Below are 18,131 nucleotides of genomic sequence, written 5' to 3' on the forward strand. Positions count from 1 at the left end.
TTGCTATGAATTTGATGTTATATTACCAATTACATAATGAATAAATTTTTTAAGATGATGAATCCAATATAACAAAAATTCTTTACAAAATTTAAAAAATGGACATATATTAAACTTTCTTCATGCATCTGTATGTATTATGATTCTTAAAGTCGTCGATTCACAAATTTTATGTTAGAATTGCACATTTTTAATTTTACATTATAACATTTTAAGGCGACAAAAAAATTTTGCAAAATTTTAAGTTTTTTAGCTATACATACGTTTAATTCTTGTCGTGCATCTTTTGTGTAAAACATAGATTTTAGAATCACAAAAAAAGCCTATTCGTATTATTCACAAAATAGTCAATTTTTTTTAAAAATTGATAACTCTTTTACCTCCGTAATTAGCTAAGTAAAAATTAATAAAATTTTAATGATCCCTGAATGTATTATGTAGAAGAAGTGGTAGAATTTTGTAGTACACTTTTTTTCTTAATTTTACATGTTTTGTATTTATTTCTATTTTTTTCCAGATAACACAAGAATTACGTTTTATTTAAAATTTTAAGGAAAATTTGTAATGTGCACACAAAAAATTTATATTTAAAAAAATATTTTAACTGTTTAAAATATATTTTTTTATGTATAAGTTTGTCATTTTAGATTTTTAAAAATTTAAAAGTTTTAATTGCAAATCTACATACTCATATCTCTTTATAACTATTGGGATTTTAACTATGGCCACCTCAATAAGAATATTCCACGTCTATGTTCATATTACATATTACTCTCAAATATAAGTATATAGCATGAACATAGACGTGGAATATCCTTATTGAGGCGGCCATAATTTAAATCGCAGTCGCGCCAAGTAAACGCGTAACGCGAAATCGTCCGTGTCTTACACAAGTTGGTGATTTACGAGCACCCAAGATTATCGGAGTAATGGCTGAACCGATCAAGTTCTGAATAGGTTCAATCGATAGTTTAAGTTTGAATTGTATAATAAAAGTGTTTTTATTTTTGTTTCTCCGTGTCCTACGAGCAGAAATATCGCAATGCAAAGTCCAATGCGTACAATTTTTACATTAAGATACGTTATCATCACTTTTTGAAAATCTTGTTCGTTTCATACGTTTCAACAGCACGTCTATTATGACTGTGTATCTAAATATATACCAAGTGATACCTGTAATATCATACGGATTAAATTATTAAATGTATAATGTGGATTAAATAAGAAATTGGTGTAAGAATGTTAAATAAATAAACACATTTATTTATTAATAATAGTCCGTCGAAAAACATGTCCTCTCTGATGTTATGTCATGATCATAGGCTTTTGTTCAAGAAACACGATAACAAACGCGCAGAACGAGACTGCCCCGTATTCTATACAGGGTGTCCGTCCATAAATGTCCGAGCAAATATCTCGTAACTGGTTGAAGTTAGAAGAAAGTTTAATAAGGAAAATTTACATGGTTTTTAGTCGGCTACAAAATGCACGTAAAGAAATTTTTTTTATTCGTCACCTTTTTGAGTTATGAAGGTCAATGTAGGTTTTTTAAATGGGTACCTATAATTTTTTTTGCATATTTACATAGTAGAGGTAATTTTCAATCAAAATTATATTAGGAATAAAATTGCTACGACGCATCGTTTACGAGATAATCGGCATGCAAAGTATTAAAGTAATAATTTGGATCGAGTATTGTTGAACAAATTTGGAATATCAAATAGGTTGAGAAAGTAAACATTGTTTTTTCATGAAATATTTATTAACAAATTAATTAAGAAATGGTTCGAAATTGTTACCATCATGATCGATACAGCATTCAACGCGTTTTATAATGTTTCTTATTGTTAACTGCAGCATTTCTGTTGTAATACTTTCAACAGCTCTCGTGATTTTATGTCGTAAATCTTCTTCATTTTCAGGAATAGTTGCATAAACAATATCCTTAATATACCCCCAAAGGAAAAAATCGCAAGGTGTCAAGTCCGGAGATCTCGGTGGCCATCGTACAGGACCATTAGTACCCATCCAACAATTAGGAAATCTATTATTTAAAAAGTTAATTACAGTACGTGTATTGTGTGCTGGAGCACCGTCTTGTTGAAAAATAATATTTCGAAAAACTGATAATGGAAGATCGCGTAAATAATCTGAGAAAGTTGTTTGCAAGAATTTCAAGTATTTGTCACCATTAAGATGACCATGGAAAAGAAAGGTCCAATAATTTTTGTTCCGATGATTCCGCACCATACGTTCACCGAAAATCTGCGTTGGAAACCTTTATCTCTTTTCGCATGTGGATTCACATCGGACCAAGTATGCACGTTATGTCGATTTTCCATACCACAATTGGAAAAACAAGATTCATCAGACCATAATATTTTATTAAGAAAACCAAAGTCAGTGCGATAATTAACTCGAAGCCAGTGGCAGAACATTAATCAGCGATCTGCATCTCCTTCATGTAAAGCTTGTACTAAATTATCACGAAACGGTTTGAATTTGAATTTTTTTAGTACAGCGTGTACGTAACTTTTCGATAATTCTAAATTACGTGCTACTGTTCTTATGGATGTACGTCTGTTTTCAATAAAACTTAATAGCACACTTGTCTCTTTTTCTTCATCTGTTTGGATTGTACGTCGTTGTCTTGTTAGCGATCCTGTTTGACGCAATTGATCTTCAATTCGTCGAAATGTACGATTATTTGGTATTCTTCGTTCTGGATATTTTTGTTGATAAAGTAATCGTGCTTCATTTTCATTACGCATACTTAAATACCAGATCTCGAGCATATCACACTTTTCCGTAATTGTAAACATTGTTCTCACGCGCTCGTATGTAGACGATTGACTAACAGACTCATACTACCCTGTAATTCATATTACGTGCTATACAAATACTTTATTTACAAATCAAACAGTCGTGTATCTTGAAAAGTTGAAGGTCAGCGATCCTGTTCGATATAACAGACTTCATACGAGCGCGTGAGAACAATGTTTACAATTACGGAAAAGTGTGATATGCTCGAGATGTGGTATTACAACAGAAGTTGGGGGTATATTAAGGATATTGTTTATGCAACTATTCCTGAAAATGAAGAAGATTTACGACATAAAATCACTAGAGCTGTTGAAAGTATTACAACAGAAATGCTGCAGTTAACAATAAGAAACATTATAAAACGCGTTGAATGCTGTATCGATCATGATGGTAACAATTTCGAACCATTTCTTAATTAATTTGTTAATAAATATTTCATGAAAAAACAATGTTTACTTTCTCAACCTATTTGATATTCCAAATTTGTTCAACAATACTCGATCCAAATTATTACTTTAATACTTTGCATGCCGATTATCTCGTAAACGATGCGTCGTAGCAATTTTATTCCTAATATAATTTTGATTGAAAATTACCTCTACTATGTAAATATGCAAAAAAAATTATAGGTACCCATTTAAAAAACCTACATTGACCTTCATAACTCAAAAGGTGACGAGTAAAAAAAATTTCTTTACGTGCATTTTGTAGCCGACTAAAAACCATGTAAATTTTCCTTATTAAACTTTCTTCTAACTTCAACCAGTTACGAGATATTTGCTCGGACATTTATGGACGGACACCCTGTATATGACTTATGAGCACCCGAGATTATATAAAATTATATCAGATATAGGGTCACTACACTAGTCAATGAAATAAAAAATTGAACCAGTCAATGAATAAACATAAAATAACTTAATACAATTATATTTTCAAATAAAAAATTACATTGTAATAAAATCTTCATGAAAATTAGATTTCAACAATATCAATTAATTTTGCAGTTTATTATTTTGAAGACTTATTATTTTAATAATTTTTCTAAACAGTCATTTATTGGCGACTATTCAGCGACTGGTGCAACGACCCTAATTGCGTCGAGATAACAATCATTTTGAACTTCTGCAAAAGAGATTAAGGTAGTATACTCGTGAATTGAAAATAAGAATGTTTATGAAATTAAAACTATACATTGTACTAGAAGACGTTGATACGCTGGTACAATTACAATGAGATTAACTGTTTCAATACTGAAATAAAAGTAATTAAAAACTGTACGTTTTATACGTGTTACCTAAACAAAGTTCATAAAAATGTCGCATTTATTTTTGTAGTGCTTAAAAATGAATGACATGTTAATGAAAAATAAACATGTGATAGAGAAATAAATAAAATATTGTAAAAAAATCTTAATTTTTAGCGTTTAATTTAGAAAAAAGGCCGTGAAATAAATGCAATTTTCGATTTTGTTTAGTGATTGGAAGAGGCAGCCAGGAAGCATCGAACTCCGTTAGTCTGTGTCTATTTGTATTAATTTCTTTCCACGTATGCGTGCAACCTATGGACAGGCACAACCAAAAGTTTTCTCTCATTGGCGGGAGTGGGAGTATCGCCACTGAGAGCGCAATGGGATATAACTTTTGGATTTTATTATCGCGTGTATATTATCATAATCACAGAATCTAATTTGACTTGTTGATTTTCTACAGAATCTTTGTGAATTACCAACGATTAAGAAACTTGGTGCTGTTAAATCGAATAAGGAAAACACTATATAAGTAATAATGAATATAATCAGTGTATGTGTGACCTTTATTACTTTATTATATTTTGAGGTTTAGCAGCGTAAAGTTTCTTTACATTAAAATTTTTTTATTTTAATTAAATTTTCTCATTTTATTCTTTAATTTTTCATTTTGTTACTTTTTTATAATTAAGATTTATTTTCCAATAAAATATATCATGTTTTCATTATCGATCAAATATTTGTCTATTTTAAAATATATCACTTGGATTAAAACAGAAAAACTTTTAAGTAGAAATACAAAGATACATACCACTTGGGTTTTATTTCTTTTAATGGTTGTACAACAGTTTCGAGAAATATATATATTTTCCTTTTAACTAACGCAATTTAAAGCTTTCATATATATTTTTTTTAATACGTATGGAGTTGAGTTAGATTACATAACTTTATAATTATGTTTTTTCTAAAGAAAATTAAAGGTACTACTTGAATTTTTTGGTACAATATTTTTTATTAGTATACGTATCACTTGAGTTTCAAATTACGTATCACTAAAAATTTGAAATTCTCAATTCTTAAAAAGTCCCCTAAAAGATTATTTTCAGACAATTTTAATAATATTTATTAAAAAAAACAATTAATTCCATGACGTCATTCACACTCAAGGGGTTAATATTAAATTAAGGAGCGATCTTTTTACATCATATGTGAAACGCTTGTAAAATATTGTACGAAGGAAGGTGAAGAAAATATCGAGAGTTCTCGTGTCAATGTAGTGTTCGTAAAATGTTTATACGTACTGTTATAATCATGTGAAATGACAGGCTTATAACAATAAAATAAGTTTTGATGTTTTTTTATTGACGTTATAAAGTTGTAGGAATCATAGATTTTCAAATTGATACATGATATATGGGTAAAATGTCTAACCTACTGCTTTATTACTATCAAATGGATGGGACTTGGGTACCTTGATAGGAGAGTAGATCGTACGTTTACTTTAAGATGAACATTACGTGACAATGTATGTGCAATCGTTTGGCAAACTAATTATTATGCGCTTTGAAAATCTCAGGCTGACTGAAAATATCTGTCATTAGCAAATCTGTAAAAAAATCAAAATTTAATTATCTCCTCGAATAATGCAAAATCTAATAAAATTATTCATTAAACATGTAAATTTGTTAAATAAAAGAAATTATATATACAGGGTGAATCAGAACGACCTATGTGTCCATCTAAAAATGTGTTCTTGGATAAATTCTGAGACGATTTTTCCTGTACGAAAATTTTGTTCGACGCTTACTTTTTGAATAATAAGAGGATAAAGTTAGCGAATCACGGGCCGTGTACAGTGCGTGTCAATAATTCGCTGGGTCATAGTAGGTAGCTTGACTTACCGATACTGAGTCGATAACGCCCGCGCGCGTGCGTTTATTTGGAAGGGATATAAATAATAAATATTTGGCACGAAGAATACGTTACTGATTCTCTTAGTTATCCATGAGACATGAGAGAACTAGAGAACAACTGATTGCACATGCCAAAAACTCGGAAAATTTGAGACATAAGCCTCAATATTTTGCACATTTAAACGATTCGGTAGAGAGGCGATTGCAGCAAGTGGTTGCACGGGAAGGATACTGGACTGACTATTAGCTGGTGCCAGTATTATTTCAAACGGTTCTTTTCAGAACCACCAAATTATTTAACGGTGGAACATTTGTCAAAAATGCAAAATTTAATTTAAAAAAAAAAAAAATATTAAAGAACCAATATATTTTTAATTTTAATAAATGACTTATTCTTTTACCTTTTCCACCTCTTCATACACGTTTATCTTTGTTGTTATGTATATCTCTGTCTGTGCAAAAATAACATAATACTGAATCAAATTTATACGGATAGATCTACAAGCGGTGCAAACATAACGTAACAGAGATTATTCTGCGTGCATTTCGGCGTTAACAATTTTGCGTATGTAATTATATGAATATTGTTTATACGCAATAGAAAAAAACATAATTACATTAAACTAAATAAATTAATATTTAAAATTGAAAACAAAGTATCAAAGTCGTGTGTTGAATTTTAATTTTACTATTTATTTTATTATGCAGCTTAACATGTAGACATTTTAACATAAATAATAAAAATATTTAACCTAAATTAAACTAAGAAGAAAGAAGAGGATAACTAAGAGAATCAGTAACGTATATTCTCCGTACCAAATATTTATTATTTATGTCTCTTTCGAATAAACGCGCGCGCACGGGCGTTCATCATTATCGACTCAGTGTTGGTAAGTCAAGCTACCTACTATGGGTACGTTCGTGGAGCTCACTGTCGATGCTGTAAACGCAAACGCTATTGATACTGTTCGCGTAGCCAATAGCGCGATAGCTATAGCAAGCTCCATGAACACCCATTAGCGCAGCGTTAGCGCACTGTACATATGGTAAACAAAGGCGGCGCAACTCACCATATTAGAGTCCCTAGAAATAGAGAGTCTGGACATCTGCCCCTAAAATGTCGGTGATGAATATGTCAGTGTATGCACGTGAGCTTTATGTGTGTGTATGTTTATCATTGTGTGCACTTGAACGTGTTGTATGCTGTTATCGCATTGGCTAAAGAGGATTAAATAGGGATCCGTATTGGTGCTGCCATTTTAGGTGCACAATCACGTGCATCCAATCACGTGGAACCCCGAGATGTCCAGACTCTCTACTTCTAGGAACTCTATCCGATATGGGTAAGCGCCCGCATCAGACGGTGAGTTGCGCCTCCTTTGTCTACCATGTGTACACGGCTCATGATTCGCTAAGTTTATCGTCTTATTATTCAAAAAGTAAGCATCGGACAAAATTTTTATACATGAAAAATCGTCTCAGAATTTATCCAAGAACACGTCTTTACAGGGACACATGGGTCGTCGAATTATAAGTTATAATAAGATTTGTTATGGCCAACAATTTTTCTACACATAAACAGCTGTTAAAAGGAGTGAAAAATATGCTTTTATGTATAAAATTCAAAAAAACTTTACTTACGGCCTACAAAAAAACTTTACTTTTATGAGTTTGGAAAATAAGAGGACAAGTCACATTTTTACAATAAAACACATAATAATGAAATGATATACAAAGCAAAAGTTCATCGTTAACATGTCACGTTTCACGCTTATTCTAATTTTTTCTTCGATACTACATCACTATCATCAACGCAAAGTTCTTGGCGGAGAAGTTAGGAGCCTTAACAGAGAATACAGTTTCTGTACAATTAGCTTTATCGTGGGAAGTATATTAAAATATATGATAATTATTTAGAACACCTCACTTCATCTCCAATTTTGATGAAGTTAGGCTTATTCGACGAGTTTTTACGCAGAAAAGTGTTGCTCTGTCTCGCAAAACAAAATATTAATCGTTAAATATCAATTTTCCTGATGCGCTTAAAAAGCGTCTTATAATGTGCTAATGTGGACAAAGGAAAAAGTGAGATTTTAACATCTTTTTCATACAAGAATTATCCTGTAGGAAAAAATAAAGCCATTAAAGATAAAAAACTAAAAACAAAAAAAATCTATTCCTGATTCATCAATTGTAATAAAGGTATAGAATGTGATAAAGATACAGCATTCTTTCAATGTATCATAGGCGCAAAAACGTTTGAAAAAGATAGAATTCAATTCCATAAATGTAAAGATTGAGCTTTTAAAGCTTGCATTGATTCGACAAATATTTATTACTATTGAGATTTTTGCAAAATCAAAAAAACACTTAAACTCTCATTAATAAGTATAAAAAACAATATAAACAATGATTAAGGCTCATATAAATAAATTAAAAGCAAGAAATAATGAGCTTAAGAACCACGCAAGATGTAAAACGCAAATAAATAAGTCTAGCATAAATCCACGATAAAGCAAACGTTTCTTTAATGACGGTCTTCTTCAGTACAGATTTAACAGTCTATAAAACAAACATAACAATTACAATATAGACATATCAAAATAAACAAATAAAAGTCAAAATTAAATCAAATTACCAAACAAATAGAAACTGTAAGATATCGCGATGTACATCTTTTTTCAAGATCTTATTATATTAAACAGCCTCAACAAACGTATTCAAAGACAAGAGTTTTGGAAAATCGACATTACTTGATTACCAACCAACAAATAAAAGGTAAAATTAAAACGATAACTTATAAAATTGTAAGCAAAAACAAAGAGAAAATAAAAAATTTAAAGAGATAAAGAAAATAAATAAAAATAAAATAAGAATAAAATAAAAATAGACTGTACAAGTCATGAATTAAAAATGTAAAAGAAAACAATATGAATGAAATAGATGTAATAGAAACTAAAAATTAAAATTACCTCTAAGCTCCAAAACTCGTGTCTTAACCTTGTGAGATGGAATGTTACATCTTGGAAAGTTCAGTTTCACAAATAATGAGGACCGAATTAAATAGCCTCGGCGGACCGAACGAAAGAATAGAAGGAGAAGGAATGATAAACTTAAGAAGGGGAAATACGCTCGGGAATAGGAAAATACGCATCCAAGAGGAGTTTGGTATCACTTTGTTTGTTGAGTCCATGTAATTGTTTTGTAATGTGTAACATCTCGGATATAGATCTTTTAACATAATTCTTGTAATGACGTGGTCTATAAAATTAATTGTAAAGACTGCAAGTCTTCTTATGTGGGACAGACAAAATGCCAATTAAAAACAAGAGTGAACATAAAACGGATATTAGAAAAGCCAGTCCTCCCTCAGTTATTTCGTTACATCGCATTGGAGAGAACCACGAATTTGATTGAGAGAACGCGGACATTTTAGACAAAGAGCCATCTTTTAAGATGGCTCTTTGTCTAAAATGTCCGCGTTGAAAGATCTATATCCGAAATGTTACACATTAAAAAACAATTACATAAACTCAATAAACAACGTGATACCGAACTCCTCTCGGATGCGTATCTTCCTATTCTCAAGCGTATTTTCCCTTTTTAAGTTCGTCATCCCTCCTCCTTCTATTCTTGCGTTCGGTCTGCCGAGGCTATCTCGTTTGGTCCTCATTTTTGTAACTGAACTTTCTAAGATGTTATATTCCATCTCACAAGGTTAAAACACAAGTTTTGGAGCTTAGAGATAATTTCAATTCTTAGTTTCTATTACATCTATTTTATTGATTTTATATTGTTCTCTTTTACATTTTTAATTCATGACTTATACAACCCTTTTTTATTTTATTCTTATTTTATTTTTCTTTATTTTCTTTTATCTCTTTAAATTATTTATTTCTTCTTTATTTTCGGTTAGCAATCAAATCATGCCAACTTTCCAAAACTTGTCTTTGAATACGTTCGCTGAGGTTGTTTAATATGATAAGACCTTGAAGGAAGATGTACATCACGATATCTTACAGTTTCTATTTGTTTGGTAACTCGATTTAATTTTGACTTTCATTTGTTTGTTTCTATATTGTAAATTTGTTTTATAGAGTGTTAAATCTGTACTGAAGAAGTCATTAAAGGTCAAAACGTTTGCTTTATCTTGGATTTATGCTGGACTTATTTATTTGCGTTTTACATCCTGCGTAGCTCTTAAGCTCATTATTTCTTACTTTTAATTAATAAGTATGTCCAGGTTACCCGCCGTTTCTTCCACTGTCAAAAATTAGAGGCTAACATTATCGTATTGTTACTATTTAAATGAAGATGCTTTTATTTATTTTTATTAAAATGATTGAAATAGTCCTAAAGTAAATCTTAAGTGTAATAATAAATGTGAAAGTATTATGTGTAATCTTTTGTGTATTTTATTCAAATGTCCGGGACTACCAAGCTTCCCCTGTGTGTGTGTGTGCGTGCGTGTGTGTGTGCGTGTGCGTGCGCGCGCGCGTGCGTGCGTGCGTGCGTGTGTGTGTGTGTGTGTGTGTGTGTGTGTGTGTGTGTTGTATATACACACCTAGGATTTCATTTATTTAACAAATTACAAATATATCATTAATCTTTTCACATATTCTAAAATCAATATGTTAATTATCTTTAGAGCAGTTAAAGAAATCTTAAAGTGACGGAATTATCAACATTACAAAGTATAAAATTTTACAAAGTATTAACTTTTCAGAATAGAAAGCTTTTTTATTTGTGTAAAATCAGAGTATGCATTTAGAGTATGTTACAAATGTAAAAAAATTTTCTGAGAATTTTTGCTTCCAAATTTAATCAAAATTTCAGGTAAGATTTAGAAAATCTTTTAATGCAGCTTTAAAATAAATTTATTTTATTATATCTTTTAATATTCATTCATCATATAAAAAAACTTGAGTTTTAAATATTAAATTTTAATAAAAAGTACTAAAAAAAAATAATATGAATTAAATGGTATATAATAATTTGACCGCAATAATGCAGCATACTTTAAAATACAGTATAGAAAACGATTAAACACACAACGCCAATTTAAAATAATGTACTTTACATTTTTTGTCTTTATAAAAAAAATGGCAAGTACACAAGATGTAAATGGATGTATATGCTATATTTATTGTTTACTGTTGCCAATCGATTGTCGATATTTTATATTACTAAAAATTTCTTTTAAGTGATAAAAAAAATAATTTTTGTTAGAAAAAGCAAGATGAAATTAAAAGTATAAAAGTAAGATTTCAAAAATATCTGGCTTCCTGTAAACTTTCATGAAAATCCATGATGTTCAAGGCTAAAACAAGAAATTCTCTACATTTTTTACTCAATTCATTGAAACTTCACGATCGCGCATATGGTCAGCATGGTGAGAAAAGTGTAGCACGCTGCTCAATCCGTATACGTAAATATACTACTGTGTCCAAAAAGTAAGGTGACATTGCATTTATTTCGAAAATTCTTTATTTATTCTTGCAAATCAATTTCGTCCCCTTCAAAGTAATCCCCCCCTGATATAATACACTTATTCCAACGGATTTTCCAATCTTCAAAACAGTTGTAATAATCGATTTCAGGAATGGCCTTTAGCTCCTTCTTCGCAGCGGCTTGAATCTCTTCTATCGACTCGAAACGGTGATTCGTGATTTTTTAACCAAAAACTCGACTAATATCGTTCCACAACCACCGTATACACCTGATTTGGCTCCATGCGACTTCTGGCTATGGGGACACCGTTTCGAGTCGATAGAAGAGATTCAAGCCGCTGCGAAGAAGGAGCTAAAGGCCATTCCTGAAATCGATTATTACAACTGTTTCGAAGATTGGAAAATCCGTTGGAATAAGTGTATTATATCAGGGGGGGGATTACTTTGAAGGGGACGAAATTGATTTGCAAGAATAAATAAAGAATTTTCGAAATAAATGCAATGTCACCTTACTTTTTGGACACAGTAGTATATGACATGTTTGGGCCCAAGCTTAGAAAACTGTGCAGGTAAACTAATCTCTACATTTCAATGTGATGTCAAATCGAAATCGTAATATATTTAAATTACACACTTCCTTCAAAAATATTGAACTAAACCGTTCGACGGTATTATTTTGTAAAACAATCATCGTAAGAGTATGTTCTGATACCGCATCGATTATGTCACCCGTTATAATGATTAAAACCGTGGGCGGAACCAACACGAAACAGACGAGTTTTTGCCCAACGCTTAGAGTTTTCTCTTAGTGAAATGGGTACAGATTTTTTCGATTTTTCCCGATAACACTCAAGTGAAAATATATAGAATGTCTGACATTAGGTATAACAACGTTTATGGCAGATAGAGCAGATTAAACTGAATCAAAAAGTCTTGTATCATTTTACGGTTTTCGCAATAATTAACGTTATTAATTTATAAAGATAGCTGAATTCAGCCCACTGCCAAATGCGGCAAGCTACAACCGTCCAGCAGTCATCGTTGTCAGGCATGCAAAAAGATGTTTGAACATGTGCTTTAGGCGAACAGCAGAATTATAGTTACAAATATAGTTACAATTATAATTGTAGTCAAATACAACAAATTACCAAGTAATGTTAAAAGTTTCGTCATTTAAGGTTTTCCTTAATTATAATTGTCGCATGTTGGAAGTGAGGAGATAAACGTTCTATAAACATTAACATTGAAATATATTTTTGTATACAAGAAATTGATGTGATATATACAAGAAAGATATTAAGAAAAATTGCTATCTTTGATGAAATAATTTGATGAAAAAATATCCGGAAAATAACTTTGTTCAAATGTATTGCAGTCCTTCTTTTTTTATATAACAGCATATCGAAGAAGCGCACAATTTTTATTGAAAAACAAAAGAGAATATCTAAAAGCTTTCTAGCGTAGAGAATACTATTTATAGCAATTAAAGATTCATATGATATATATAAGGTGTTCCAAAACTGACGATAAATATTTTAGTGACAGATTCTTTGGAAGATTTTAAGACAAAAATTCTAATACCAAAACTTATAAGCTATAATAATTTTTAACCCATAACGGTTACTTAAGGTCCAAAAGACCCCACGCTAACTTTAAGGGTACACAAACCATTCAAAATCGAACAACCTTCTATAAAACTAATTTTTACCTAAAAGTATACTATCATAAGAATACAACTCTAAATTTTTGTTGATTTATTACTTCAAAAATTAAAAATTTTATGAATATTTTTTGTAAAAAAATCAAATTTTGCAGTTTTTTTAAAACTGCTCTCTTAATCGAATGCCTTTAATATAATAATAATGAAATTATTGTAAAAATACGTAATAAACATTTTATTAAAATACTAATTTTGTTTATTTATAATAAATTTAATATAAAATCATATAAATAATATTTGCATATAATAGTTTAATTATGTCGATGTTGATGTGTCAAATATCGAAATTGTCAAAATGTCAATCATTACCGTTTATATGGTTCGTACGACTTTATGTAAGATCGGCTTATAAAGACATTTTTTTATCATTACTAGAGATTGGATATTAATATAGCGTTAAGATAGAATATGCACAATTTTAAGAAAAAAAATGATGTTAAAGAAGTAAAAAACGATGATTTTCAGGATTTTTATGGTGTAATAGTACTCGCAGCAAAATTTTTTTCTAAATTTTGTTAACACAATATAAAAGTATAAACTTTTAACTTTAAAATGTAATACTTCGACGATTTTGTTTCCTAAATCTATTCTATTCTCGATTTTTTTCTTTATAGACATATTCTTTTATGTGACCCCTCAAAATTGTAACATGATAGACAAATTTGGGTAACGAATTCGTATTTAGCATGCAAGTCTATAATCGCGTACAATTAGCCTCATTATCTCTGCAGAAAAATTGTCTATTTTCGCACATTAATGTAATCGTATGTGCATATTCTACCTACATTAATATCTAATCTCTAGTAATGATAAAAAAATATCTCTATAGGACAATCTCACATAGATTTTTATCGTATGAGCCAAATAAATAATAATGATTGACATTTTGACAATTTTGATATTTGATATATCATTATTAACATAATTATTAAACTGTTGCAAATATTTATCTGATTTTATATTAAATTTATTATAGATAAACAGAATTAATTCATTAATAAAACTTTTATTCCATATTTACAATAATTTTATTATTACTAAAGGAATTCGATTAGAAGAGCACATTGCTATCTCTGAGCACACAAAATTCTAGTCCTGTCATTCGTAATCTTTAAACTCTTCCCATTTAAAAACTATTAAATCCTCTAAATTTTGGTATTAGAATTTTCGTTAAAATCTTTCAAAGATCTGTCTTTAAAATACTTATCATTAGTTTTAGAACACCTTGCGTGTGTATGTGTATGTGTGTGTGCGTGGCGTGCGCGTGCGCGCGCGCATATGTAATGTGATAATTTGTATAAAATCGCAAATATTATATTACATATTATATTACATATTACATAAATATTATATTATATTACTACAAGAGCAATAGTTATAAAAAAAAAGACTTTATATACATTTACCAAGAACTATTGCGAAATATTTTATGATAAAGTAATAGTAGTAGTAATGGTAGTAGTAATGGAAGCGGGTGAGACCATCAGTTCTATACTATACATCACCTAGAACTGTTTCAATGTATAGTACTGCTAGTACTAAAAATCTATAGTTCTCGTTACGTATACTATTGATTTTCAATACGCAGCTTAGATCTAAAGAGCTCCTCTATGATTCCTGTTAAAGGTCACAAATTAAAAAGTTCATGTATATAGAATGGTTCAAATTTGCGACCTATCACTTACAAATTCGTCGCTTTTACATGAAGCCACACATTCCTTTTATGATAATAATCAGCGCTAAAATAACCAAGAAAATACTTCAGCTTATAATGTAATATTAAAAGTTAAGTGTAAAATTATATTACATCACATTTTATATTCTAAGTAATATCTTATTATTGAGCCTTAAGATTCTGCTATGATCACTCTTGGCCTCTTTTATATTTTAATTATATTATAATTCTCTTTGTATATCCTTTTTGTATTAATTCCGCAAAATAGCAAATTAAAATAATATATTAATAAAATAGTATAAAAAAAGTTCTGAATCTCTCTCCTTCACCTTCCCTCTTCCCTCTAACATTTAACTAATTGCTTCATATTAAATAATCAATGTACATTTTTTTATAAGTATTCAAAAACAATGTCTTGATAACATTTATCATTCATAAAATGTTCACACGGTAAGAGTGAAAACAGTATGAATACAAATGTATCGTAATGATTCATGATTATATCAGAGAAAATTTTCTCTTAGAATTTTTATTTTTACAATCATGGTTGTAAAACATGGGATTTCGAAGAATTTTACTGTAATTTCAAGAAAGATTAGTACAATTAAGATTAGTACAAAAATAATTTACAAGAGAAGAACATAGATATGACATCGGATTTTATTCTCCTGCCACATGGTGAATCTACCAAAATAAGTTGAACCATATCTAACTGTTTTATCCAATGCGCCTTTTAAACAATGTTCTTTAATGTTTAAAATTTTAAGAATTTATTTTAGTTATAAATTTATTAAGTTATAAGGCTTAAAGAAAAACGCTTCGGCAACAACGTCTTTTTTTAGCATAATCAGTAAGCGCGAAACTAATACCATACATAGTGAAAATGCAGGATCAAAATCAGTGCTTGTTAAATTCTTTTTAATTCTTTTTGAACTATTTAATATGTAGATATTAAATAGTAGATATTAAATGTAGATATTAATGTGTTATTAATTATATAAAAATAAAAATTTAGTTTTCTATTAAGATACGCATATATTTTAATATATTTATCTGTATAAAATGATAGTCAAATGAAATATTTTTATAAGATTTTTTTGTTGAAGCTTTATGCGTACACAGATACATTTCCTGAAACTTTCACAAATAGTTGATTATACAGAAAGTATTCCTGGTTATATAATAATTTGATACAAATCCTATAATAATGTAACGTACATATAAAACAATAAAAAATTATTAATTGACAGAGTAATAGAACATGACATACAATCAAAATTTATTATAATTTACTATACAAGTACACTTATATAGTGCACTTATATTTATTAATTATTTTTTATACTATAAATATAATATTATAATTTTGATAAAATTTAACATAATTTAGTAAAATTTATTATAACCCCTTAAAGTTTCGCAACGTGAAATAAAAGTTTATATAGTCAAAATAATATAGTCAAAATGATATAAAAAGAAGATATAAAAGAATGTAATCAATAAAACAGTCAATATGTAAAATAATAAACAAAAAATAATAAATAGAATAAAAAGTAAATAAAAATTAACACAACTGTACAATAAAACTCTAAGCAAATTTTAAATAACATTATTCATTTACTCACAAAAAACTCCCAAACTTAGGAATCATTTTAGGGCCTCAGAGTAATTTAACCCCTTGAAAAATGTAAGATTCCTCAGTAGTCGATCGAAAATTCCGGCATTGGCGGTAGCGATGTAGTATCACAAAAAAAAATTAATATTAATTAGCGTAAAACGTAATGAATTTTTATCTTGCATGTCATATCGTTATTATGTTTCATTGTAAAAATGTGAACTTGTCTCGTATTTACCAAATTCGTAAAAAAGTCTCAAGTGAAGTTATCTTCGAATTTTATACGTAAAAGCATATTTTTCTCCTTGCAAACAGCTGTCGTGTGTTTTTCTGTCTAAATAAGCTTTACTTCTCGTGTTTTTTACGACTATTTACTAATTGTCACAGATTTCTAAACTACACTAAATCGTTAACTTAGGTAGTAGGGGGTATAGCAAAATTGAAGCATGCATAGGATATGCCGCCATTTGTGACACGAACAATCGCGCCAACTTCACGAAAGATGTATCGAAAGGTGTATGCTTCTTCTTCGGAAAATGTAGCGTCATTGTTGTCATGGCAAATTGGCACCGAGTATTCTTTTAACCTTGGTTTGTAGGCACCTGGTCTTACCTCATAATCTTTTGAAGTAAAATGATCACTACAGATTACGCTGTTTTACAGGCGTAAAATTATCTCCAACTGTATAAATCCATTTCTCCAATACTTCTCATAAATGGGTATCATATTACAAATATTTACAACATAAAATTTCTCATAAAATAATAAATAAGTACAAAATATTGAAACTTAAATAACATAATTTAACGTCAAATAAAATAATTTATCAAACATAGTTTCGTACAGAACAGAAATTTGTGATATATATGTATGTACGTACGTAAAGAAATATAAACCTGGTCGTCAAATATTTTTACAATATTTTACACAGCAAATTTGTGTCATTTTAAAGATTAATTTTCTATTTCTTTTTTAACACGTTTCTTAATACACACAATATAACACGATGACAGAAATATACAAAACATATGAATTGAACGAAAGTTCGGCCATTTGCAATGCGGATAAAACTCATTGGTTACTTCACTCCCCACTACCTAAGTTAGTAATCTAGTGTAGTTTAGAAATCTGTGCTGATTGTCAAGGGAGAAAAGAATACTTGAGGCCCATTTTTACAAGTGTTTTAAAGCAATCTCATTATTTTGTTTTATTATAAATAACACAAAAGAACTTTTACGTGATTTTTCACTTATGACGTCACGACTTCAACTCGTGGCAACTAATCAGGAGTCTTAACGGACGTTTTAATGAATATTTTCATATTTTCTTTTATACTATAAAATAGAAAAATAGCGTCAGATACAACAGATCCTTTAATAACTCATTAATAAGGTGCCAAAAAACGTATAAAATGGTAAGAATTCAATTCTAACCTCTAATTTTATAAATTTTAATGTTTAATAGAGAAAAATACATTTTATTACTTACAATTGGTTTATCAATTTATTTTATACTTAAGTCCTTCTCTACGGGGCCGTGTCTAAAATTTTGTATTACTGCCTAGGGTGCCAATTTTAGAGCACAATTTTTCAGATGATCTTTTTGGATTATGTTGCAAAAATATTCATTATTAAAAAATACGAAAAGGAATTACAAAAACTGCTATATCATCTGATAGAAGACACT

The 18,131-nt window shown here is 29.5% G+C and overlaps 1 protein-coding gene across 16 annotated transcripts in view; it reads right to left on the reverse strand.

Moving 5' to 3' along the window:
* Positions 1-18,131, reverse strand: part of LOC105207511 (heterogeneous nuclear ribonucleoprotein R) — a 117,251-nt gene that overhangs the window by 5,002 nt on the left and 94,118 nt on the right. The gene's annotated exons all lie outside the window — the stretch shown is intronic.

Source organism: Solenopsis invicta, chromosome 5 (genome assembly GCF_016802725.1).
Source record: "Solenopsis invicta isolate M01_SB chromosome 5, UNIL_Sinv_3.0, whole genome shotgun sequence".
In the NCBI taxonomy this organism is placed as follows: Eukaryota; Metazoa; Arthropoda; class Insecta; order Hymenoptera; family Formicidae; genus Solenopsis; species Solenopsis invicta.